The following is a 25259-nucleotide window of genomic DNA, read 5'->3' as shown; positions in this document are numbered from 1 at the left end:
GAAGAGGTCACTGAGTCAGCTCTTAGCCCCACATTGTAGAAGTCGTCAAAACGTGTTTTTCAGCCGAGAAGAACGCATTTTTGCAATCTTGAGCACCCAATGTAACTACTAAGGTCAGAAGAGCAAACTGAGTCAGCTGTTAGCCCCACAGTTCATAAGTTGTCAAAACGTGTTTTTCAGCCGAGATAAACGCGTTTTTGAAACCTTGAGCACCCCAATGTTACTGCTTAGCTAAGAAGAGCACACTCAGTCGTCTCTTAGCCCCACATTGTAGAAGTTGTCAAAACGTGATTTTCAGCCGAGATAATGCGTTTTTGCAAACTTTTGAATCCCAATGTAACTGCTGGGCTCAGAAGAGCCCACTGAGTCAGCTCTTAGCCCTGTTGTGCAGAAGTTGTCAAAACGTGTTTTTCAGCTGGAGATAAACGCGTTTTTCAATGTGGAGCATCCCAATGTAACTGCTGGGCTCAGAAGAGCACACTGAGTCAGCTCTTAGCCCCATTGTGCAGAAGTTGTCAAAATGTGTTTTTCAGCACGAGATAAACGCATTTTACAATGTGGAGCATCCCAATGTAACTGCAGGGCTCAGAAGAGCACACTGAGTCAGCTCTTAGCCCCATTGTGCAGAAGTTGTCAAAACGTGTTTTTCAGCGCAAGATAAACGCCTTTTTCAATCTGGAGCAAACCAATGTAACTCCTGGGCTCAGAAGAGCACACTGAGTCAGCTCTTAGCCCAATTGTGCAGAAGTTGTCAAAACGTGTTTTTCAGCCCAAGATAAACGCGTTTTTCAATCTGGAGCTTCCCAATGTAATTGCTGGGCTCAGAAGAGCACACTGAGTCAGTACTTAGCCCCACTGTGCAGAAGATGTCAAAACGTGTTTTTCAGCTCGAGATAAACGCGTTTTTCAATCTGGAGCTTCCCAATGTAACTGCTGGGCTCAGAAGAGCACACTGAGTCAGCTCTTAGCCCCACTGTGCAGAAGTTGTCAAAACGTGTTTTTCAGCCCGAGATAAACGCTTTTTTCATTCTGGAGCATCCCAATGTAACTGCTGGGCTCAGAAGAGCACACTGAGTCAGCTCTTAGCCCCATTGTGCAGAAGTTGTCAAAACGTGTTTTTCAACCCGAGATAAACGCCTTTTTCAACCTGGAGCGTCCCAATGTAACTGTTGGGCTCAGAAGAGCACACTGAGTCAGCTCTTAGCCCCACTGTGCAGAAGTTGTCAAAACGTGTTTTTCAGCCCAAGATAAACGCGTTTTTCAATCTGGAGCTTCCCAATGTAACTGCTGGGCACAGAAGAGCACAGTGAGTCAGCTCTTAGCCCCACTGTGCAGAAGTTGTCAAAACGTGTTTTTCTGCCCGAGATAAACGCCTTTTTCAATCTGGAGCATCCCAATGTAACTGCTGGGCTCAGAAGAGCACATTGAGTCAGCTTTAGCCCCACTGTGCAGAAGTTGTCAAAACGTGTTTTTCTGCCCGAGATAAACGCCTTTTTCAATCTGGAGCATCCCAATGTAACTGCTGGGCTCAGAAGAGCACATTGAGTCAGCTTTAGCCCCACTGTGCAGAAGTTGTCAAAACGTGTTTTTCAGCCCGAGATAAACGCGTTTTTCAATCTGGAGCAAACCAATGTAACTCCTGGACTCTGAAGAGCACAATGAATCAGCTTTTAGCCCGACTGTGCAGAAGTTGTCAAAATGTGTTTTTCAGCTCAAGATAAATGCGTTTTTCAATGTGGAGCATCCCAATGTAACTGCTGGGCTCAGAAGAGCACACTGAGTCAGTACTTAGCCCCACTGTGCAGAAGATGTTAAAACGTGTTTTTCAGCTCGAGATAAACGCGTTTTTCAGTGTGGAGCATCCCAATGTAACTGCTGGGCTCAGAAGAGCAAATTGAGTTAGCTCTTATCCCCACAGTGCAGAAATTGTCAAAACGTATTTTTCAGCTGAGATGAACGCATTTTTGCTATCTTGAGCACCAAAATGTAACTGCTGAGGTCAGAAGAGCAAACTGAGTTAGCTCTTATCCCCACAGTGCAGAAATTGTCAAAACGTGTTTTTCAGCTGAGATGAACGCATTTTTGCTATCTTGAGCACCAAAATGTAACTGCTGAGGTCAGAAGAGCAAACTCAGTCAGCTGTTAGCCCCACAGTGCAGAAGTTGACAAAACGTGTTTTTCAGCTGAGAGAAACGCATTTTTGCAAACTTTGGAATCCCAATGTATCTGCTGTGCTCAAAAGGACACACCGAGTCTGCTCTTAGTCCCACTGTGCAGAAGTTGTCAAAATGTGTTTTTCACAAGAAATAAACACGTTTTTGTAACTTTGGGCACTCAAATGTAACTGCTGGGGCAGGAACAGCACATTTTTCAAAACTTATTTTTCAGCGGAAAGGAACGTGTTTTTGCAAACTTTGAAATCCCAATGTAACTGCTTGGTTAAGAAGAGCACACTGAGTCAGCACTTAGCCCCACAGTGCAGAAATTGTCAAAACATGTTTTTCAGACGAGATAAACGTGTTTTTGAAACATAGAGCACCCCAATTTAACTGCTGGGCTCAGAAGAACAAACTGAGTCAGCTGTTAGCCCAACAGTTCAGAAGTTGTCAAAACGTGTTTTTCAGCCGATATAAGCGCGTATTTGCAACCCTGAGCATCCAATGTAACTGCTTGGCAATGAATAGGTCACTGAGTCAGCTCTTAGCCCCACATTGTAGAAGTCGTCAAAACGTGTTTTTCAGCCGAGAAGAACGCATTTTTGCAATCTTGAGCACCCAATGTAACTACTAAGGTCAGAAGAGCAAACTGAGTCAGCTGTTAACCCCACAGTCTAGAAGTTGTCAAAACGTGTTGTTTTCAGTCAAGATAAACGCGTTTTTGAAACCTTGAGCACCCCAATGTTACTGCTTGGCTAAGAAGAGCACACTCAGTCATCTCTTAGCCCCACATTGTAGAAGTTGTCAAAACGTGATTTTCAGCCGAGATAATGCGTTTTTGCAAACTTTTGAATCCCAATGTAACTGCTGGGCTCAAAAGAGCACACTGAGTCAGCTCTTAGCCCTGTTGTGCAGAAGTTGTCAAAACGTGTTTTTCTGCCCGAGATAAACGCCTTTTTCAATCTGGAGCATCCCAATGTAACTGCTGGGCTCAGAAGAGCACACTGAGTCAGCTCTTAGCCCCATTGTGCAGAAGTTGTCAAAACGTGTTTTTCAGCCCGAGATAAACGCCTTTTTCAACCTGGAGCGTCCCAATGTAACTGCTGGGCTCAGAAGAGCACACTGAGTCAGCTTTTAGTCCCATTGTGCAGAAGTTGTCAAAACCAGTTTCTCAGCCCAAGATAAACGCGTTTTTCAATCTGGAGCTTCCCAATGTAACTGCTGGGCTCAGAAGAGCACTCTGAGTCAGTACTTAGCCCCACTGTGCAGAAGATGTCAAAACGTGTTTTTCAGCTCGAGCTAAACGCGTTTTTCAGTGTGGAGCATCCCAATGTAACTGCTGGGCTCAGAAGAGCACACTGAGTCAGCTCTTAGCCCCATTGTGCAGAAGTTGTCAAAACGTGTTTTTCAGCCGAGATAAACGCGTTTTTTCAACATTGAGCACCCCAATTTAACTGCTGGGCTCAGAAGAGCAAACTGAGTCAGCTGTAAGCCCTACTGTGCAGAAGTTGTCAAAACGTGTTTTTCAGCCGACATAAAGCGTTTTTGCAACCTTCAGCACCCCAACGTAACTGCTAATGTCAGAAGAGGAAACTGAGTCAGCTGTTAGCCCCAGAGTTCAGAAGTTGTCAGAACGTGGTTTTCAGCCGAGATAAACGCGTATTTGCAACTTTGAGCATCCAATGTAACTGCTTGGCAATGAAGAGGTCACTGAGTCAGCTCTTAGCCCCACATTGTAGAAGTTGTCAAAACGTGTTTTTCAGCTGAGATGAACGCATTTTTGCAATCTGGAGCACCCCAATGTAACTACTAAGGTCAGAAGAGCAAACTGAGTCAGCTGTTAGCCCCACAGTTCAGAAGTTGTCAAAACGTGTTGTTTTCAGTCAAGATAAACGCGTTTTTGAAACCTTGAGCAACCCAATGTTACTGCTTGGCTAAGAAGAGCACACTCAGTCATCTCTTAACCCACATTGTAGAAGTTGTCAAAACGTGATTTTCAGCCAAGATAATGCGTTTTTGCAAACTTTTGAATCCCAATGTAACTGCTGGGCTCAGAAGAGCCCACTGAGTCAGCTCATAGCCCTGTTGTGCAGAAGTTGTCAAAACGTATTTTTCAGATCGAGATGAACGCCTTTTTAATCTGGAGCATCCCAATGTAACTGCCGGGCTCAGAAGATCACACTAAATCAGCTTTTAGTCCCATTGTGCAGAAGTTGTCAAAACCAGTTTCTCAGCCCAAGATAAACGCCTTTTTCAACCTGGAGCGTCCCAATGTAACTGCTGGGCTCAGAAGAGCACACTGAGTCAGCTGTAAGCCCCACTGTGCAGAAGTTGTCAAAACGTGTTTTTCTGCCCGAGATAAACGCTTTTTTCAATCTGGAGCATCCCAATGGAACTGCTGGGCTCAGAAGAGCACACTGAGTCAGCTCTTAGCCCCATTGTGCAGAAGTTGTAAAAACGTGTTTTTCAGCCCAAGATAAATGCATTTTTCAATCTGGAGCTTCCCAATGTAACTGCTGGGCTCAGAAGAGCACACTGAGTCAGTACTTAGCCCCACTGTGCAGAAGTTGTCAAAATGTGTTTTTCAGCTCAAGATAAACGCGTTTTTCAATATGAAGCTCTCCAATGTAACTGGTGGGCTCAGAAGAGCACACTGAGTCAGTACTTTCTTCCACTGTGCAGAAGTTGTCAAAACGTGTTTTTCAGTCTGAGATAAACGCGTTTTTCAATCTAGAGCATCCCAATGTAACTGTTGGGCTCAGAAGAGCACACTGGAACAGCTTTTAGTCCCATTGTGCAGAAGTTGTCAAAACCAGTTTCTCAGCTCGAGATAAACGCCTTTTTCAACCTGGAGCGTCCCAATGTAACTGCTGGGCTCAGAAGAGCACACTGAGTCAGCTCTTAGCCCCATGGTGCAGAAGTTGTCAAAACATGTTTTTCAGATCGAGATGAACGCCTATTTCAATCTGGAGCACCCCAATGTAACTGCTGGGCTCAGAAGAGCACACTGAGTCAGCTCTTAGCCCCATTGTGCAGAAGTTGTCAAAACGTATTTTTCAGATCGAGAAGAACGTCTTTTTCAATCTGAGGGCATCCCAATGTAACTGCTGGGCTCAGAAGATCACACTGAATCAGCTTTTAGTCCCATTGTGCAGAAGTTGTCAAAACCAGTTTCTCAGCCTGAGATAAATGCCTTTTTCAACCTGGAGCGTCCCAATGTAACTGCTGGGCTCAGAAGAGCACGCTGAGTCAGCTCTTAGCCCCATTGTGCAGAAGTTGTCAAAACGTGTTTTTCAGCCCAAGATAAACGCGTTTTTCAATCTGGAGCTTCCCAATGTAACTGCTGGGCTCAGAAGAGCCCACTGAGTCAGATCTTAGCCCCATTGTGCAGAAGTTGTCAAAACGTGTTTTTCAGCTTAAGATAAACGGGTTTTTCAATCTGGAGCTTCCCAATGTAACTGCTGGGCTCAGAAGAGCACACTGAGTAAGCTCTCAGCCCCACTGTGCAGAAGTTGTCAAAACGTGTTTTTCATCCCGAGATAAACGCGTTTTTCAATCTGGAGCTTCCCATTGTAACTGCTGGGCTCAGAAGAGCACACTAAGTCATCTATTAGCCCCAGTGTGCAGAAGTTGTAAAAACGTGTTTTTCAGCTCGAGATAAACGTGTTTTTCAATCTGGAGCATCCCAATGTTACTGCTGGGCTCAGAAGAGCACATTGAGTCAGCTTTAGCCCCACTGTGCAGAAGTTGTCAAAACGTGTTTTTCAGCCCGAGATAAACGCGTTTTTCAATCTGGAGCATCCCAATGTAACTGCTGGGCTCTGAAGAGCACATTGAGTCAGCTTTAGCCCCACTGTGCAGAAGTTGTCAAAACGTGTTTTTCAGCCCGGGATAAACGCGTTTTTCAATCTGGAGCAAACCAATGTAACTCCTGGGCTCTGAAGAGCACAATGAATAAGCTTTCAGCCCGACTGTGCAGAAGTTGTCAAAATCAGTTTTTCAGCCCAAGATAAACGCGTTTTTCAATCTGGAGCATCCCAATGTAACTGCTGGGCTCAGAAGGGCACACTGAGTCAGTACTTAGCCCCACTGTGCAGAAGTTGTCAAAACGTATTTTTCAGATCGAGAAGAACGTCTTTTTCAATCTGAGGGCATCCCAATGTAACTGCTGGGCTCAGAAGATCACACTGAATCAGCTTTTAGTCCCATTGTGCAGAAGTTGTCAAAACCAGTTTCTCAGCCTGAGATAAATGCCTTTTTCAACCTGGAGCGTCCCAATGTAACTGCTGGGCTCAGAAGAGCACACTGAGTCAGCTCTTAGCCCCATTGTGCAGAAGTTGTCAAAACGTGTTTTTCAGCCCAAGATAAACGCGTTTTTCAATCTGGAGCTTCCCAATGTAACTGCTGGGCTCAGAAGAGCCCACTGAGTCAGATCTTAGCCCCATTGTGCAGAAGTTGTCAAAACGTGTTTTTCAGCTTAAGATAAACGGGTTTTTCAATCTGGAGCTTCCCAATGTAACTGCTGGGCTCGGAAGAGCACACTGAGTAAGCTCTCAGCCCCACTGTGCAGAAGTTGTCAAAACGTGTTTTTCATCCCGAGATAAACGCGTTTTTCAATCTGGAGCTTCCCATTGTAACTGCTGGGCTCAGAAGAGCACACTAAGTCATCTATTAGCCCCAGTGTGCAGAAGTTGTAAAAACGTGTTTTTCAGCTCGAGATAAACGTGTTTTTCAATCTGGAGCATCCCAATGTTACTGCTGGGCTCAGAAGAGCACATTGAGTCAGCTTTAGCCCCACTGTGCAGAAGTTGTCAAAACGTGTTTTTCAGCCCGAGATAAACGCGTTTTTCAATCTGGAGCATCCCAATGTAACTGCTGGGCTCTGAAGAGCACATTGAGTCAGCTTTAGCCCCACTGTGCAGAAGTTGTCAAAACGTGTTTTTCAGCCCGGGATAAACGCGTTTTTCAATCTGGAGCAAACCAATGTAACTCCTGGGCTCTGAAGAGCCAAATGAATAAGCTTTCAGCCCGACTGTGCAGAAGTTGTCAAAATCAGTTTTTCAGCCCAAGATAAACGCGTTTTTCAATCTGGAGCATCCCAATGTAACTGCTGGGCTCAGAAGGGCACACTGAGTCAGTACTTAGCCCCACTGTGCAGAAGTTGTCAAAATGTGTTTTTCAGCCTGAGATAAATGCTTTTTTCAATCTGGAGCATCCCAATGTAACTCCTGGGCTCAGACGAGCTCACTGAGTCAGCTCTTAGCCCCATTGTGCAGAAGTTGTCAAAACGTGTTTTTCACCCGAGATAAACGCCTTTTTCAATCTGGAGCTTCCCATCGTAACTGTTGGGCTCAGAAGAGCACACTGAGTCAGCTATTAGCCCCAGTGTGCAGAAGTTGTAAAAACGTGTTTTTCAGCTCGAGATAAACGTGTTTTTCAATCTGGAGCATCCCAATGTTACTGCTGGGCTCAGAAGAGCACACTGAGTCAGTACTTAGCCCCACTGTGCAGAAGTTGTCTAAATGTATTTTTTAGCCCAAGATAAACGCGTTTTTCAATATGAAGCTTCCCAATGTAACTGCTGGGCTCAGAAGAGCAAACTGAGTCAGCTGTAAGCCCTACTGTGCAGAAGTTGTCAAAACGTGTTTTTCAGCCGAGATAAAGCGTTTTTGCAACCTTGAGCACCCCAACGTAAATGCTAATGTCAGAAGAGCAAACTGAGTCAGCTGTTAGCCCCACAGTTCAGAAGTTGTCAAAACGTGTTGTTTTCAGTCAAGATAAACGCGTTTTTGAAACCTTGAGCACCCCAATGTTACTGCTTGGCTAAGAAGAGCACACTCAGTCATCTCTTAGCCCCACATTGTAGAAGTTGTCAAAACGTGATTTTCAGCCGAGATAATGCGTTTTTCAGTCTGGAGCATCCCAATGTAACTGCTGGGCTCAGAAGAGCACATTGAGTCAGCTTTAGCCCCACTGTGCAGAAGTTGTAAAAACGTGTTTTTCAGCTCGAGATAAACACGTTTTTCAGTGTAGTGCTTCCCAGTGTAACTGCTGGGCTCAGAAGAGCAAACTGACTCAGCTGTAAGCCCTACTGTGCAGAAGTTGTCAAAACGTGTTTTTCAGCCGAGATAAAGCGTTTTTGCAACCTTGAGCACCCCAACGTAAATGCTAATGTCAGAAGAGCAAACTGAGTCAGCTGTTAGCCCCACAGTTCAGAAGTTGTCAGAACGTGTTTTTCAGCCGAGATAAACGCGTATTTGCAACCTTGAGCATCCAATGTAACTGCTTGGCAATGAAGAGGTCACTGAATCAGCTCTTAGCCCCACATTGTAGAAGTTGTCAAAACGTGTTTTTCAGCCGAGATGAACGCATTTTTGCAATCTTGAGCACCCCAATGTAACTACTAAGGTCAAAAGAGCAAACTGAGTCAGCTGTTAGCCCCACAGTTCAGAAGTTGTCAGAACGTGTTTTTCAGTCAAGATAAACGCGTTTTTGAAACCTTGAGCACCCCAATGTTACTGCTTGGCTAAGAAGAGCACACTCAGTCATCTCTTAGCCCCACATTGTAGAAGTTGTCAAAACGTGATTTTCAGCCGAGATAATGCGTTTTTGCGAACTTTTGAATCCCAATGTAACTGCTGGGCTCAGAAGAGCCCACTGAGTCAGCTCTTAGCCCCATTGTGCAGAAGTTGTCAAAACGTGTTTTTCAGCCCAAGATAAATGCTTTTTTCAATCTGGAGCTTCCCAAAGTAACTGCTGGGCTCAGAAGAGCACACTAAGAAAGTACTTAGCCCCACTGTGCAGAAGTTGTCAAAATGTGTTTTTCAGCCCAAGATAAACGCCTTTTTCAATCTGGAGCACCACAATGTAACTGCTGGGCTCAGAAGAACACACTGAGTCAGCTCTTAGCCCCACTGTGCAGAAGTTGTCAAAATGTGTTATTCAGCTCAAGATAAATGCGTTTTTCAATGTGGAGCATCCCAATGTAACTGCTGGGCTCAGAAGAGCACACTGAGTCAGCTCTTAGCCCCATTGTGCAGAAGTTGTCAATACGTGTTTTTCAGCTGGAGATAAACGCGTTTTTCAAAGTGGAGCATCCCAATGTAACTGCTGGGCTCAGAAGAGCACACTGAGTCAGCTCTTAGCCCCATTGTGCAGAAGTTGTCAAAACGTGTTTTTCAGCTGGAGATAAACGCGTTTTTCAATCTGGAGTGTCCCAATGTAACTGCTGGGCTCAGAAGAGCACACTGAGTCAGCTCTTAGCCCCTCTGTGCAGAAATTGTCAAAACGTGTTTTTCAGCCCAAGATAAACGCCTTTTTCAATCTGGAGCATCACAATGTAACTGCTGGGCTCAGAAGAGCAAACTGAGTCAGCTCTTAGCCCCACTGTGCAGAAGTTGTCAAAATGTGTTATTTAGCTCAAGATAAATGCGTTTTTCAATGTGGAGCAAACCAATGTAACTCCTGGGCTCAGAAGAGATTAATGAATCTGCTGTTAGCCCCACTGTGCAGAAGTTGTCAAAATGTGTTTTTCAGCCCAAGATCAACGCGTTTTTCAATCTGGAGCATCCCAATGTAACTGCTGGGCTCAGAAGAGCACAATGAATCAGCCTCTAGCCCCACTGTGCAGAAGCTGTCAAATTGTGTTTTTCATCCCGAGATAAACGCTTTTTTCAATCTGGAGCGTCCCAATGTAACTGCTGGGCTCAGAAGAGCAAACTGAGTCAGCTCTTAGCCCCACTGTGCAGAAGTTGTCAAAATGTGTTTTTCAGCCCAAGATCAACGCGTTTTTCAATCTGGAGCATCCCAATGTAACTGTTGGGCTCAGAAGAGCACAATGAATCAGCCTCTAGCCCCACTGTGCAGAAGTTGTCAAAATGTGTTTTTCAGCCCAAGATAAACACGTTTTTCAATATGAAGCTTCCCAATGTAACTGCTGGGCTCAGAAGAGCACACTGAGTCAATACTTAGCCCCACTGTGCAGAAGCTGTCAAATTGTGTTTTTCATCCCGAGATAAACGCCTTTTTCAATCTGGAGTGTCCCAATGTAACTGCTGGGTTCAGAAGAGCACACTGAGTCAGCTCTTAACCCCACTGTGCAGAAGTTGTCAAAACGTGTTTTTCAGCCCGAGATAAACGCTTTTTTCAATCTGGAGAATCCCAATGTAACAGCTGGGCTCAGAAGAGCACACTGAGTCAGCTCTTAGCCCCTCTGTGCAGAAGTTGTCAAAACGTGTTTTTCAGCCGAAGATAAACGCCTTTTTCAATCTGGAGTATCACAATGTAACTGCTGGGCTCAGAAGAGCACACTGAGTCAGCTCTTAGCCCCACTGTGCAGAAGATGTCAAATCGTGTTTTTCAGCTCGAGATAAACGGGTTTTTCAATCTGGAGCATCCCAATGTAACTGCTGGACTCAGAAGAGCACACTGAGTCAGCTCTTAACCCCATTGTGCAGGAGTTGTTAAAACATGTTTTTCACCCAAGATAAACGCATTTTTCAATCTGGAGCAAACCAATGTAACTCCTGGGCTCAGAAGAGATTAATGAATCTGCTTTTAGCCCCACTGTGCAGAAGTTGTCAAAATGTGTTTTTCAGCCCAAGATCAATGCGTTTTTCAATCTGGAGCATCCCAATGTAACTGCTGGGCTCAGAAGAGCACACTGAGTCAGCTCTTAGCCCCATTGTGCAGAAGTTGTCAAAACGTATTTTTCAGATCGAGATGAACGACTTTTTCAATCTTGAGCATCCCAATGTAACTGCTGGGTTCAGACGAGCTCACTGAGTCAGCTCTTAGCCCCTCTGAGCAGAAGTTGTCAAAACGTGTTTTTCAGCCCAAGATAAACGCCTTTTTCAATCTGGAGCATCACAATGTAACTGCTGGGCTCAGAAGAGCAAACTGAGTCAGCTCTTAGCCCCACTGTGCAGAAGTTGTCAAAATGTGTTATTTAGCTCAAGATAAATGCATTTTTCAATGTGGAGCAAACCAATGTAACTCCTGGGCTCAGAAGAGATTAATGAATCTGCTGTTAGCCCCACTGTGCAGAAGTTGTCAAAATGTGTTTTTCAGCCCAAGATCAACGCGTTTTTCAATCTGGAGCATCCCAATGTAACTGCTGGGCTCAGAAGAGCACAATGAATCAGCCTCTAGCCCCACTGTGCAGAAGTTGTCAAAATGTGTTTTTCAGCCCAAGAAAAACACGTTTTTCAATATGAATCTTCCCAATGTAACTGCTGGGCTCAGAAGAGCACACTGAGTCAATACTTAGCCCCACTGTGCAGAAGCTGTCAAATTGTGTTTTTCATCCCGAGATAGACGCCTTTTTCAATCTGGAGCGTCCCAATGTAACTGCTGGGTTCAGAAGAGCACACTGAGTCAGCTCTTAACCCCACTGTGCAGAAGTTGTCTAAATGTGTTTTTCAGCCCAAGATAAACACGTTTTTCAATATGAAGCTTCCCAATGTAACTGCTGGGCTCAGAAGAGCACACTGAGTCAATACTTAGCCCCACTGTGCAGAAGCTGTCAAATTGTGTTTTTCATCCCGAGATAAACGCCTTTTTCAATCTGGAGCGTCCCAATGTAACTGCTGGGTTCAGAAGAGCACACTGAGTCAGCTCTTAACCCCACTGTGCAGAAGTTGTCAAAACGTGTTTTTCAGCCCGAGATAAATGCTTTTTTAAATCTGGAGAATCCCAATGTAACTGCTGGGCTCAGAAGACCACACTGAGTCAGCTCTTAGCCCCTCTGTGCAGAAGTTGTCAAAACGTGTTTTTCAGCCCAAGATAAACGCCTTTTTTAATCTGGAGTATCACAATGTAACTGCTGGGCTCAGAAGAGCAAACTGAGTCAGCTCTTAGCCCCACTGTGCAGAAGTTGTCAAAATGTGTTATTCAGCTCAAGATAATTGCGTTTTTCAATGTGGAGCATCCCAATGTAACTGCTGGGTTCAGAAGGGCACACTGAGTCAGCTCTTAGCCCCACTGTGTAGAAGATGTCAAATCGTGTTTTTCAGCTCGAGATAAACGCGTTTTTCAATCTGGAGCATCCCAATGTACCTGCTGGACTCAGAAGAGCACACTGAGTCAGCTCTTAACCCCATTGTGCAGGAGTTGTCAAAATGTGTTATTCAGCTCAAGATAAATGCGTTTTTCAATGTGGAGCATCCCAATGTAACTGCTGGGCTCAGAAGAGCACACTGAGTCAGCTCTTAGCCCCATTGTGCAGAAGTTGTCAAAACGTGTTTTTCAGCTGGAGATAAACGCGTTTTTCAATGTGGAGCATCCCAATGTAACTGCTGGGCTCATAAGAGCACACTGAGTCAGCTCTTAGCCCCATTGTGCAGAAGTTGTCAAAACGTGTTTTTCAGCTGGAGATAAACGCGTTTTTCAATCTGGAGTGTCCCAATGTAACTGCTGGGCTCAGAAGAGCACACTGAGTCAGCTCTTAGCCCCTCTGTGCAGAAGTTGTCAAAACGTGTTTTTCAGCCCAAGATAAACGCCTTTTTCAATCTGGAGCATCACAATGTAACTGCTGGGCTCAGAAGAGCAAACTGAGTCAGCTCTTAGCCCCACTGTGCAGAAGTTGTCAAAATGTGTTATTTAGCTCAAGATAAATGCGTTTTTCAATGTGGAGCAAACCAATGTAACTCCTGGGCTCAGAAGAGATTAATGAATCTGCTGTTAGCCCCACTGTGCAGAAGTTGTCAAAATGTGTTTTTCAGCCCAAGATCAACGCGTTTTTCAATCTGGAGCATCCCAATGTAACTGTTGGGCTCAGAAGAGCACAATGAATCAGCCTCTAGCCCCACTGTGCAGAAGTTGTCAAAATGTGTTTTTCAGCCCAAGATAAACACGTTTTTCAATATGAAGCTTCCCAATGTAACTGCTGGGCTCAGAAGAGCACACTGAGTCAATACTTAGCCCCACTGTGCAGAAGCTGTCAAATTGTGTTTTTCATCCCGAGATAAACGCCTTTTTCAATCTGGAGTGTCCCAATGTAACTGCTGGGTTCAGAAGAGCACACTGAGTCAGCTCTTAACCCCACTGTGCAGAAGTTGTCAAAACGTGTTTTTCAGCCCGAGATAAACGCTTTTTTCAATCTGGAGAATCCCAATGTAACAGCTGGGCTCAGAAGAGCACACTGAGTCAGCTCTTAGCCCCTCTGTGCAGAAGTTGTCAAAACGTGTTTTTCAGCCGAAGATAAACGCCTTTTTCAATCTGGAGTATCACAATGTAACTGCTGGGCTCAGAAGAGCAAACTGAGTCAGCTCTTAGCCCCACTGTGCAGAAGTTGTCAAAATGTGTTATTCAGCTCAAGATAATTGCGTTTTTCAATGTGGAGCATCCCAATGTAACTGCTGGGTTCAGAAGAGCACACTGAGTCAGCTCTTAGCCCCACTGTGCAGAAGATGTCAAATCGTGTTTTTCAGCTCGAGATAAACGCGTTTTTCAATCTGGAGCATCCCAATGTAACTGCTGGACTCAGAAGAGCACACTGAGTCAGCTCTTAACCCCATTGTGCAGGAGTTGTTAAAACTTGTTTTTCACCCAAGATAAACGCATTTTTCAATCTGGAGCAAACCAATGTAACTCCTGGGCTCAGAAGAGATTAATGAATCTGCTTTTAGCCCCACTGTGCAGAAGTTGTCAAAATGTGTTTTTCAGCCCAAGATCAACGCGTTTTTCAATCTGGAGCATCCCAATGTAACTGCTGGGCTCAGAAGAGCACACTGAGTCAGCTCTTAGCCCCATTGTGCAGAAGTTCTCAAAACGTGTTTTTCAGCCCGAGATAAACGCGTTTTTCAATCTGGAGCATCCCAATGTAACTGCTGGGCTCAGAAGAGCACACTGAGTCAGCTCTTAGCCCCATTGTGCAGAAGCTGTCAAAACGTATTTTTCAGCTCGAGATAAACGCGTTTTTTTTGCATTGAGCACCCCAATTTAACTGCTGGGCTCAGAAGAGCACACTGAGTCAGCTCTTAGCCCCATTGTGCAGAAGTTGTCAAAACGTATTTTTCAGATCGAGATGAACGACTTTTTCAATCTTGAGCATCCCAATGTAACTGCTGGGTTCAGACGAGCTCACTGAGTCAGCTCTTAGCCCCTTTGTGCAGAAGTTGTCAAAACGTGTTTTTCAGCCGAGATGAACGCATTTTTGCAATCTTGAGCACCCTAATGTAACTACTAAGGTCAGAAGAGCAAACTGAAACAGCTGTTAGCCCCACAGTTCAGAAGTTGTCAAAACGTGTTGTTTTCAGTCAAGATAAACGCGTTTTTGAAACCTTGAGCACCCCAATGTAACTGCTGGGCTCAGAAGAGCCCACTGAGTCAGCTCTTAGCCCTGTTGTGCAGAAGTTGTCAAAACGTATTTTTCAGATCGAGATGAACGCCTTTTTCAACCTGGAGCGTCCCAATGTAACTGCTGGGCTCAGAAGAGCACACTGAGTCAGCTGTAAGCCCCACTGTGCAGAAGTTGTCAAAATGTGTTTTTCTGCCCGAGATAAACGCTTTTTTCAATCTGGAGCATCCCAATGTAACTGCTGGGCTCAGAAGAGCACACTGAGTCAGCTCTTAGCCCCATTGTGCAGAAGTTGTCAAAACGTGTTTTTCAGATCGAGATGAACGCGTTTCTCAATCTGGAGCATCCCAATGTAACTGCTGGGCTCAGAAGAGCACACTGAGTCAGCTCTTAGTCCCATTGTGCAGAAGTTGTCAAAACGTATTTTTCAGATCGAGATGAACGACTTTTTCAATCTTGAGCATCCCAATGTAACTGCTGGGCTCAGAAGATCACACTGAATCAGCTTTTAGTCCCATTGTGCAGAAGTTGTCAAAACCAGTTTCTCAGCTCGAGATAAACGTCTTTTTCAACCTGGAGCGTCCCAATGTAACTGCTGGGCTCAGAAGAGCCCACTGAGTCAGCTCTTAGCCCTGTTGTGCAGAAGTTGTCAAAACGTGTTTTTCAGCTGGAGATAAACGCATTTTTCTACTGCAGCATCCCAATGTAACTGCTGGGCTCAGAAGAGCACACTAAGTCAGCTCTTAGCCCCACAGTTCAGAAGTTGTCAAAACGTGTTGTTTTCAGTCAAGATAAACGCGTTTTTGAAACCTTGAGCACCCCAATGTTACTGCTTGGCTAAGAAGAGCACACTCAGTCATCTCTTAGCCCCACATTGTAGAAGTTGTCAAAACGTGATTTTCAGCCGAGATAATGCGTTTTTGCAAACTTTTGAATCCCAATGTAACTGCTGGGCTCAGAAGAGCCCACTGAGTCAGCTCTTAGCCCTGTTGTGCAGAAGTTGTCAAAACGTGTTTTTCAGCTGGAGATAAACGCATTTTTCTACTGCAGCATCCCAATGTAACTGCCTGGCTCAGAAGAGCACACTAAGTCAGCTCTTAGCCCCATTGTGCAGAAGTTGTCAAAATGTGTTTTTCAGCTCACGATAAACGCGTTTTTCAATATGAAGCTCTCCAATGTAACTGCTGGGCTCAGAAGAGCACACTGAGTCAGCTCTTGGCCCCATTGTGCAGAAGTTGTCAAAACGTTTTTTTCACCCAAGATAAACGCCTTTTTCAATCTGGAGAAAACCAATGTAACTCCTTGGCTCAGAAGAGCTGAATGAATCAGCTTTTAGCCCCACTGTGCAGAAGTTGTCAAAATGTGTTTTTCAGCCCAAGATCAACACGTTTTTCAATCTGGAGTGTCCCAATGTAACTTCTGGGCTCAGAAGAGCACACTGAGTCAGCTCTCAGCCCCACTGTGCAGAAGTTGTCAAAACGTGTTTTTCAGCCCGAGATAAACGCGTTATTCAATCTGGAGCATCACAATGTAACTACTGGGCTCAGAAGAGCACACTGAATCAGCCTCTAGCCCCACTTTGCAGAAGTTGTCAAAATGTGTTTTTCAGCCCGAGATAAACGCCTTTTTCAACCTGGAGCGTTCCAATGTAACTGCTGGGCTCAGAAGAGCACACTGAGTCAGCTCTTAGCCCCATTGTGCAGAAGTTGTCAAAACATGTTTTTCAGCCCAAGATAAACGCGTTTTTCAATCTGGAGCTTCCCAATGTAACTGCTGGGCTCAGAAGAGCACACTGAGTCAGTACTTAGCCCCACTGTGCAGAAGTTGTCAAAATGTGTTTTTCAGCTCAAGATAAACGCGTTTTTCAATATGAAGCTCTCCAATGTAACTGCTGGGCTCAGAAGAGCACACTGAGTCAGCTCTTAGCCCCACTGTGCAGAAGTTGTCAAAACGTGTTTTGCAGCTCGAGATAAATGCGTTTTTCAATCTGGAGCATCCCAATGTAACTGCTGGGCTCAGAAGAGCACACTGAGTCAGCTCTTAGCCCCATTGTGCAGAAGTTGTCAAAACGTGTTTTTCACCCGAGATAAACGCCTTTTTCAATCTGGAGCAAACCAATGTAACTCCTGGGCTCAGAAGAGCTTAATGAATCAGCTTTTAGCCCCACTGTGCAGAAGTTGTCAAAATGTGTTTTTCAGCCCAAGATCAACACGTTTTTCAATCTGGAGTGTCCCAATGTAACTTCTGGGCTCAGAAGAGCACACTGAGTCAGCTCTTAGCCCCATTGTGCAGAAGTTGTCAAAACGTGTTTTTCACCCCGAGATAAACGCATTTTTCAATCTGGAGCATCCCAACGTAACTGCTGGGCTCAGAAGAGCTCACTGAGTCAGCTCTTAGCCCCATTGTGCAGAAGTTGTCAAAACGTGTTTTTCAGTCCGAGATAAACGCGTTTTTCAATCTGGAGCATCCCAACGTAACTGCTGGGCTCAGAAGAGCACACTGAGTCAGCTTTAACCCCACTGTGCAGAAGTTGTCAAAACGTGTTTTTCAGCCCGACATAAACGCGTTTTTCAATCTGGAACATCCCAATGTAACTGCCTGGCTCAGAATAGCACACCGAATCATGCTGGGAGAGCGGGAGTCTGAGACCCCTGTGAAACCTCTATTTGGGAAAAGGGAGAATTCAGGTTGAGGCCTTTCATAGATTTTTAATAGTGGTTAGAACAAATGTGTAAAGAATGTGGGGTTGTATGATGATGGGATGTGGGCTGGCACATACCGAACTGTATGACAAAGATGATCCCGTGATGTGGACTGCCCTGCCCCTTGGATACTGATCTAGGGGCATACTACACTGGGAAAGTGTGCCAGGCTGTAATTGCCTCACTGGGGGTAAGTTGGAAGTCACATTGCCCCCATCACCCACATTCTGAAAGACCAACTAAGGAAATATCAACTGAAGGAACACCGTGGGTAGATGCTCTACATGCAGTCCTGTGTGGTTTGCGGGCTGGAGCAAACGGAACTGTGAGACTGAGCCCATTTGAGATCATCACGGGCAGCCAAAGAAACTCCCTTGAGGCCAAGTTTGGCTAACGCACTGATGAATTTACTAACTCTCTATTAAAGTGTTGTAGGTTTGTTAACTGAAGCGGTGCACAGGGCTCGTGAACAGGTGCCGGACGCTTGGGGACCTCCAGTAGAGGGGAGACACTACCGGATACCTGGCGAGTGGGTGTAGGTGAAGAAGAGATACCCTGCCAGACGTTGCAATCCTGCTGGGAGGGACCATATCAAGTGCCACCAACTACTGACTGTGCCATCTGAGTGACAGGATGAGATCGCTGGATCCGCGCATCGCACTTTCACCGACCCACGGCACCAGAGACTGAGTGAACAGAAAGAAGGATGTTGTTACCGTTTCTGTGTCTGATGCTTCCTAAGACCAACAGTGTGCTTGTTAGGCCTAAGGAGTATTACTGGGGATATGGTATCAATACATTCCAGGTGTTGGCATATCTATTCAGCCAAAAAATTATAATCGGAGTTGGGTCAATATTGCTGTTCCAAGACCCTGACGATAGATCTCCACACGGCTGAGGTCTGCGTTTGGGTCCTGGGGTAGGACTTTATGTATTTGTAGGATTAGGATTGTTTTATGTGTATAATTGTAACTATCACTTGTACAAAAAGATCAATAACATCTTGTTGTAACCGTGGAACGCACAATGTCATGGTAATGCATGCCTGTACATCTAAAAAGGAAAGATCTGCCCTGATATTGTATGTGTAAAAATAGGCAGTCCTGACGTATGCCATATTTTATAAGGGGGGAATGAAGTAAGAGACAAGATGTTAAAAGGGTTAATAACTTAAGTCAGTTCTGCCTGAAAATTAGACTTCTAAGCAACAGGGGTTTATGGCAGGAAAGGGGGTTAACTGATAAGGATTCCAGATGCGAGCAAGGAACCCCCTGGGGGCATAATCTTAAACTGACCATTTGGCCAGGGCCTCTTAACTGGCCAAATACCATGACCCCCCCCCCTTACCATAATATTGAATGACGTCTGAAGCAGCAAGCAAGGACTATATAACCTAAAAGTTTGTACCGGCACATCCAACAATACTTCGGTTTTGTTGTTTCTTGCGGGAAACAAGACTTCGGCTTTATTGTTCCTTGCATGCAATAAACTCATCTGTTTTACTTCATCTCGGGAACAAGAACCTTATTCTTTCTGTTACAACAGGGGTAACACTTCAAGGTGCCTTACAGTTGTAGGAAGTGATTAGAGACGATTCGTGGCGTGTGCTTGATCCCATATACTGTACGCCCCGGGTTGCAGTGCTAGGATGTAGTACAATACCGCTTCAGCACGTAACAGCGTCATATGCAAGTGCGGGACGTGAGGGTTTCATCTTGCAGACTCTACTTCTCTCCTGTAGAAGTAAAGCAGGGCTTGCTGGGTGAGCTTTTGTTCCGGTAAATTAGGTCACGTGTCTTGTTCAATTACTTCTTCTAAACACAACATTTGCTGGTGCTAGCTTTCCCCATGAAAAGAGACATTTCCCTTACTGTACATGACATATCATTTTTTTTCTATCAATAAGTATAGAAATAAAACAAAAGAAAAAACGGTGTCGCCAAAGAATGCACAGCTCTGTCGACTTGGGGAGGTGTCAAGGGCATTGAGCTCCTTGGACATGAAAAGTGCCAGATAAAATGCCATTTCTCATCATTTCTCTTGGCGTCAGTTCTGCTATTAAATGGGACGGAGGCAAGGGGCTCAGAGAGCAGGATAAGTGCACACCGAACGCAGATGTGTCCAAGTGTCTGTAAAAGCGCGGTGCTCCGCTGGCGCTGTTCCCTAGTGGCTTAAAGTGCCTGCCTGGTAAGCAGGTGACCCTGGGTCTGAATACCAGCAGTGCCTCTCTCCGTGTCTTGTTGTGCTGAATGTATCATTTCAGACAAACATGTACAGCTTGGTTCAGTTTAATGCAAGAATTCATTTCCTTTCTGGAAGAACTTGTTTTTGAAGAAATCCATACAGCTTGTGAAAGATGAAATCCATTTCTTGGTTGTCAGTGGAAAATATTGCCGGCTGCAAGAAGCGCAAGTGATTGTTTTCCTTGACCATAAACCTGCAAATGTAGTGAGTGTAAAAGGCCCTCAGTTTCTGTGGTGCAATCGGTTAGCACGTTTGGCTGTTAATCGAACAGTTGGTGGTTCAAGCCCACCCGGGGACGTGTGTCTCAGTTTTTCCAATGTAAACATCATCACCGCTAAAGAAGATGGCGCAGAAGGCTCCACAGCCGAAACGTTGTGCTTCTTTTCTTCTCTTCTCAGCATGGAGTAAACCTTTGCTTGATCCTTTGCAGCCTACGCATGCTGACGCAGCTACCTTTCTCTTAACGCGCCTCAATCATTATTCACCAAAACGATCAGCAGAATATGTCGCCTTTGTGGTGATGTCACTCCTCTGCTTCACAAATGTCCTTAGTGACGGGCCATTTCTTTCGGCCATTTTTCCGGAGCGGTTATTGATTGCTCCATCATTTCCCTCATGCTTTCCATCACTAGATTGAAAAAAAAAACAGAAACAGGCTGACAGGACGACAATCAAATTGCAAAAACTCATCAAAGCACTCGATAGAGTATTTGAATCCACAAGTAGCTACGAGCAACTTTGTCCTGGCTTGCATGAAAGTCGGAAAATGTCAAAAAGAAAAAGATGGTGGCTTTTTCATATTCGTTCTTTTATTTTTAGTTCGTTGGCTCTTCTGTCCATTGTCCTCCTGCCTGGCTCTTGACCTGTGACTGTCTGAATGCACACAGTAGACTTTCAGGCGGGGGATTTGTCCTGAGCCTCTGTGAAAGACCCACCCACCCCCATAAATAACTGTTCTTTCTACGACTGACCAATGCACCACGAGTGCCCCTGTCGGTCTACCAATCACGTACCACAGTATTGCGCGTCATCGTGTGTCACAATTTGCAAGGACGTAGCCAATTACCCGCGGTACGTGTCTGTGCCGTGCACTTTGAATGGCTCCATCTGTATGTCATTTTTAAGCCATTTTTTTGACCACGCACGAATATTCTTTTCTCCATATCTTCGCAATGGAAACTCAGAACGCCTTCAAACCAAATGCATTTTAAAGACCATGACTTATGAAAATTTTCACACTCTCTACATCAATCAGTGAGCCAATTATCTTTTTTTAAACCTCCGATTTTTCAATGATGCATAATTACGCACTAACTGGAACCTGGTGGACCACTCTATACACATGTTCACAATGTGAGAAAGACTGCTCAATACGGTTTTGTGCGAAAAACCTCTATATCACCATAGGAAGCAGAACAGTGCAGTCTCCAATTCCCCAGACTGTAAGCATGGGACCAAAGCTTTGTTTGATTTCTGAAACCCTTTCTTTGTATCCTGTTTTCATTCAGGTAAGGGTCAACTATATACACAATACTGCTGACAGCAGGAAAATTAAAAATATTCTTTACTCAGCAGCATATTAAAAACAGCTCCCATGATGTACCAACCGATTTTTTACACAGAAGGCTGACACAGCTTTGCGTTCTGAATCTCTTTTTCTCGTGCTTTTATTTAATGTGGCACTATGCACTGGGATAGGGGAATGCTGTTCAGAAGACAATAGCATTCAAACCACAGCACCCACAATGCTGCAAGTAAGTGTTTTACACACTAAGCAGGTCCTCTGACCTTTCCAAGCCTTGCTTTGGCTTGTGAAACCTTTTTGTTTTATATTGGCACCATGAGACATGAAATACACTGGGATAGTGGGGTCTTCTTCATGACTCAATTTCTTTTTAAGCACAACACCCACTTTGCTGCAGTTAAGTGTTTCACATACTAGGCCGGTCCTCTGACCTTTCCCAGCTTTGTTTTGGGTTGTGAAACTTTTCTTTATTTTTTAATGATTTTTTGAATATAGCACTACAGGTAATATACTGAAATAAGGGGGTCTTCTTTAAAATGCATCTGGTTTGAAGGCGTTCTGTGTTTCCATTGTGTTGATATGGACAAGAGAATATTAGTGAGTTGTCAAAAAAATGTCATAAAAACGACAAAGTGAAGGCTGTGAAAACAGTCACAATGTACTTTATACACAAAGCAAGTGTTCTCGTAACCCTAGGAGGTTTCGTGAAAACGCTACTGGCATGCCAAAATCGTTATCGAACTTTACCCTGGTGCATGCCGGGAGGAATTCATGCACTACAGATGAAAGGGGGCAGGCACGTACAGTTCACATTGAAGCCACAAGTACTCTTCTCGGATGTTGCACAAACAAATCCTAATGTCCTGAAAGCATTGCAGCATGTTTGTGTCTCTCTTCCTGTAGCTGCAGGACGACTGAAACGAATGGACAATCACAATCTGTGGCGTTTAGCGTGACATAGTCTTGCAGGCATCGTGCTGTCTCACTGCAATACTATACCACTCGAGGAAACAGTCCATCTGGCCATGAAACTCATTTGAACGTCTAGCTACAGTTACTAACAATATCATGATTTATTCACAATATGTGGAATCAGCACGTCCCAGAGACAGCTTCCGATATCGTGAGCATTCTCTGATGGTGTGCTGCATGGCTTCTGGGTGTGTACATTGGTGGTATAGTGGTGAGCAAAGCTGCCTTCCAAGCAGTTGACCCAGGTTTGATTCCCAGCCAACACATTGGTGAATATTTTCAAATGCTGTGATGAACCTAGGAATGCAACTAGCAAAGCCCAACCTTTTGAAAGAGCTAAAGCACTGCAAAACTGAATTGGGGAGAATCTTACTGGGGATTCTGAGCAATGACTGTGTAACCAGGTGGTTATGGAGGGGATATTTGAAATCTGACACTGAAATTGGCAGCTGTCTCTTTAAGACATGCACGTATGAGTGACATCAGCATGCCAGTAATTGTGGGAGTGGACATCGTACAGTTGAGCGTGGTCTGTGGCTACGCATGATGTGAATGTAAAGAGCATGTTAAAATAAGACTGATGTTCTGTGCATCTTGGATTAGGCGAGATCAAAGAGGAAATTGCCACTACCATATTTTTTGCTTTGTCTTTGTTATTATAGTATATATAATAACAAAGAGCTATAGTAGCTCTTTGTGCATCCTGGTTTGTGTATATCTCCAGGTATATCTATGTGAAGCTTTTGAGTTAAAGGTTATACTGCATCCAATCTAAGTTCTGTAACAGAAAATAATACAACCCCTCATTTTTATGATTTCATGCAGATCCAGAATTAAAAAATCCCCATTTAAATTCATTGTAGTACGGTGTGTACTAATTTTGGTACCAGAAATGGGGTATTCTGAGCATTTAGATGAAACTTTGGATGCCGTATAAGGTAAAATAAATAAAAAAATACGGTAGTGGTGAAGAGCTGCACTGCGGGTGTCTGGTCTGCCCAGAGAGGTGGGGGAAGGGACGTCCGGAGCAGGGACCCAGGAGAGGATCGCCAGCAGAACCAGCATTCTGGACTGTTCTAGTGCACGTTGGCAGATACTTTAGTGCTATTTATCACTTTCTGTAGTCAGTCACTGAGTTTGAGTTTGTAGGCATCCTCTTGTGAGGCACCAATAAATGTAGGGGTTTTGTGCATTACTGGGACAATTATTAATTGTAGCAGTAAGTCACAAAATGATTCTTTGATGGCTATTAGAAAAACAACCTTGCGGGATAACACACACACACACACGGATACTATTACACGACAATACATTTATTAAGGCATAAAATGTGTATATAAACATAACAGATCTTATAGCGAGGGTTAGCAGAATACAAAAGGTATATATTCGATCACGAAGAGTTACAAACCAAGGGACATACATTCAGTATACCATTCATTTATACCATTTCGTTAATGAGCTTTGATTTCAGCTTCTACACTAGATACTCAAAAGCAAGTACATCACTCATAGGAATTAAACTGATATCAACTGGGGTTGAGGTAACAATTGAATTCTCGAGCTGTAACTCAGAATGTTGAATACTCATCCAATCTGTGTGGATTCAGATCTCCCGCGGACACAAAGAAACAGTGGCAGGCTTGTTGCTGTGTCCAATCAGCATTCTCTGGCCTAGTGTCAGGCAGTGCTGGTTTGGCATGAGGGAAGTGGGAGAGATTCCTGCTGCGACGCTCTGGTAGTAGGCTCTCTGAAGACCGGCTAGTTAGTTCTGGCTTACTAGTGAGAGTTTGTGCACATGAGAAAAGCGACTGCGGGTCCAAGCAGGTCACACTCTTTAGACAGGAAGAAGACCGGTTCGTTCCTGATGTATTGCTAGTTCTGAATCCATACAAGAACGATTCTATAAAACGCTCACCAGATTACGTTTTAAGAAGGAACTGCAGCTCAGGTTCAGCCAAGATCTAAACTCGGATGGCAGGATTCAGAGTCCAGAGTGCGGACTGATGGCGCACGGAGGGTCCATATAGATCCCTCAGTGATCTTCCGCGTGTTTAAACCGCCAACGTGTGACTACCCTGTCCCCGTGACCTCATTGCTCTGCTCTCGCCTCTGTGCAGCCGAGCCCAACTCATGGTAAAGTGAAAAAAAAAATGCCCTCAACGTGTGATTTTCTCTGGAGCGAGGATAGATGTTACCTTTATATCACTGAACAGAATGTATGAGATGTGGCGGCTAGGTTCAATTTTGTATCCTCTTTAAAAGATTAAGGACTGGGGTGAGCATGATTCACCACCCTAAGAGCCCGATGTGCGAACCAATTAAGCTGCATAGACTTGGTCATTTAACTATTCTCCATTCACAGGGTTAAGGTTAATGAGAAAACATTGCTGACTTTTTTTTGCCAGCCACGAGCGCAGAGTAGCAAGGTTTGTATTTCATCTTTTGCAAGTTGCATCCATTTAAAAAAAAGTCGTTCAAGACAGGAAATTAATACTTGCATTTAATTAAGTCTAGCCGTAGGAGGTTATCCATAATGACCAGTTCTGTACGAGAAGACAGAAAAACAAAAAGGCACCGCTGGGATTCAGACCCAGGATCTCCTGTTTACGAAGCAGGCGCTTTAACCAACTAAGCCACAGCACCCCTGGAGTGCTGTCCTTTTACAACCACTTGGACACACCGCTCTGAGACATCTGCATTCGGTGCGCGCTCCGCCTGCTCGTTGAGCAAGTTGCCACCTTTACATACAAAAGCAACATCGACACCAAGAGAAAGGATGACAAATGGCTTTTTTCTGGAACTTTTCATGTCCAAGGAGCTCAATGTGCTTTCCGTGTACAACAGGGCCACTGAACTCCACACCGGCCACTGAAGCACAGCAGTGGCTTGGTGGCTTGACATCTCCCAAAGAAAATGTTGAAAGCGCATGTGGAACAGAAAAATGACCCTTCGAGTACAAGGGAAAAAAAAAGATCATCTGGAGCACGCCAACACATGTACGGATAGCCCAGTTTTCTCAACGAGGTGGCCAAGTGGTTAAGGCAATGGACTGCTAATCCATTGAGCTTTGCATGCATGGGTTTGAATCCCATCCTTGTCACATTCAGCATCTGACACATGTGCCCATTCAAAGTTGGCCTTGCTTTCTTTTGCTCCGGTACTAGAGCAGTACATTTTCTAGCTGTGGCTGAAGATGGTATAGTAGGCTAACATCGGTATCGAGCAGTGACAGTAACAGTTTTTACTGAGAGAGAGAGAGAGGAAGCTCAGAAGATGAGTTTTCTGTAACTGAACAAATAGTCTAGGAATAAGGCAACATCTAACACAAACTAAAGAAAACCAAAGAAGTAAAGAAATAA

General features: G+C 44.6%; 2 non-coding genes across 2 annotated transcripts; one reads left to right on the top strand and one right to left on the bottom strand.

The window, feature by feature from the left end:
- Window positions 1–24469: 24469 nt before the first annotated feature.
- Window positions 24470–24543, bottom strand: trnat-cgu (transfer RNA threonine (anticodon CGU)). Its single transcript has one exon. It is a non-coding gene; the product is annotated as a tRNA-Thr (tRNA).
- Window positions 24544–24918: 375 nt separating this feature from the next.
- On the top strand, window positions 24919–25000 carry trnas-gcu (transfer RNA serine (anticodon GCU)). The gene has a single exon. It is a non-coding gene; the product is annotated as a tRNA-Ser (tRNA).
- The last annotated feature ends 259 nt before the right edge of the window (window positions 25001–25259 follow it).

This window comes from Atractosteus spatula (assembly GCF_055471065.1).
Source record: "Atractosteus spatula isolate fAtrSpa1 chromosome 26 unlocalized genomic scaffold, fAtrSpa1.hap1 SUPER_26_unloc_1, whole genome shotgun sequence".
NCBI classification, from domain to species: domain Eukaryota; kingdom Metazoa; phylum Chordata; class Actinopteri; order Semionotiformes; family Lepisosteidae; genus Atractosteus; species Atractosteus spatula.
This window is presented reverse-complemented; position numbering and strand designations above follow the sequence as displayed.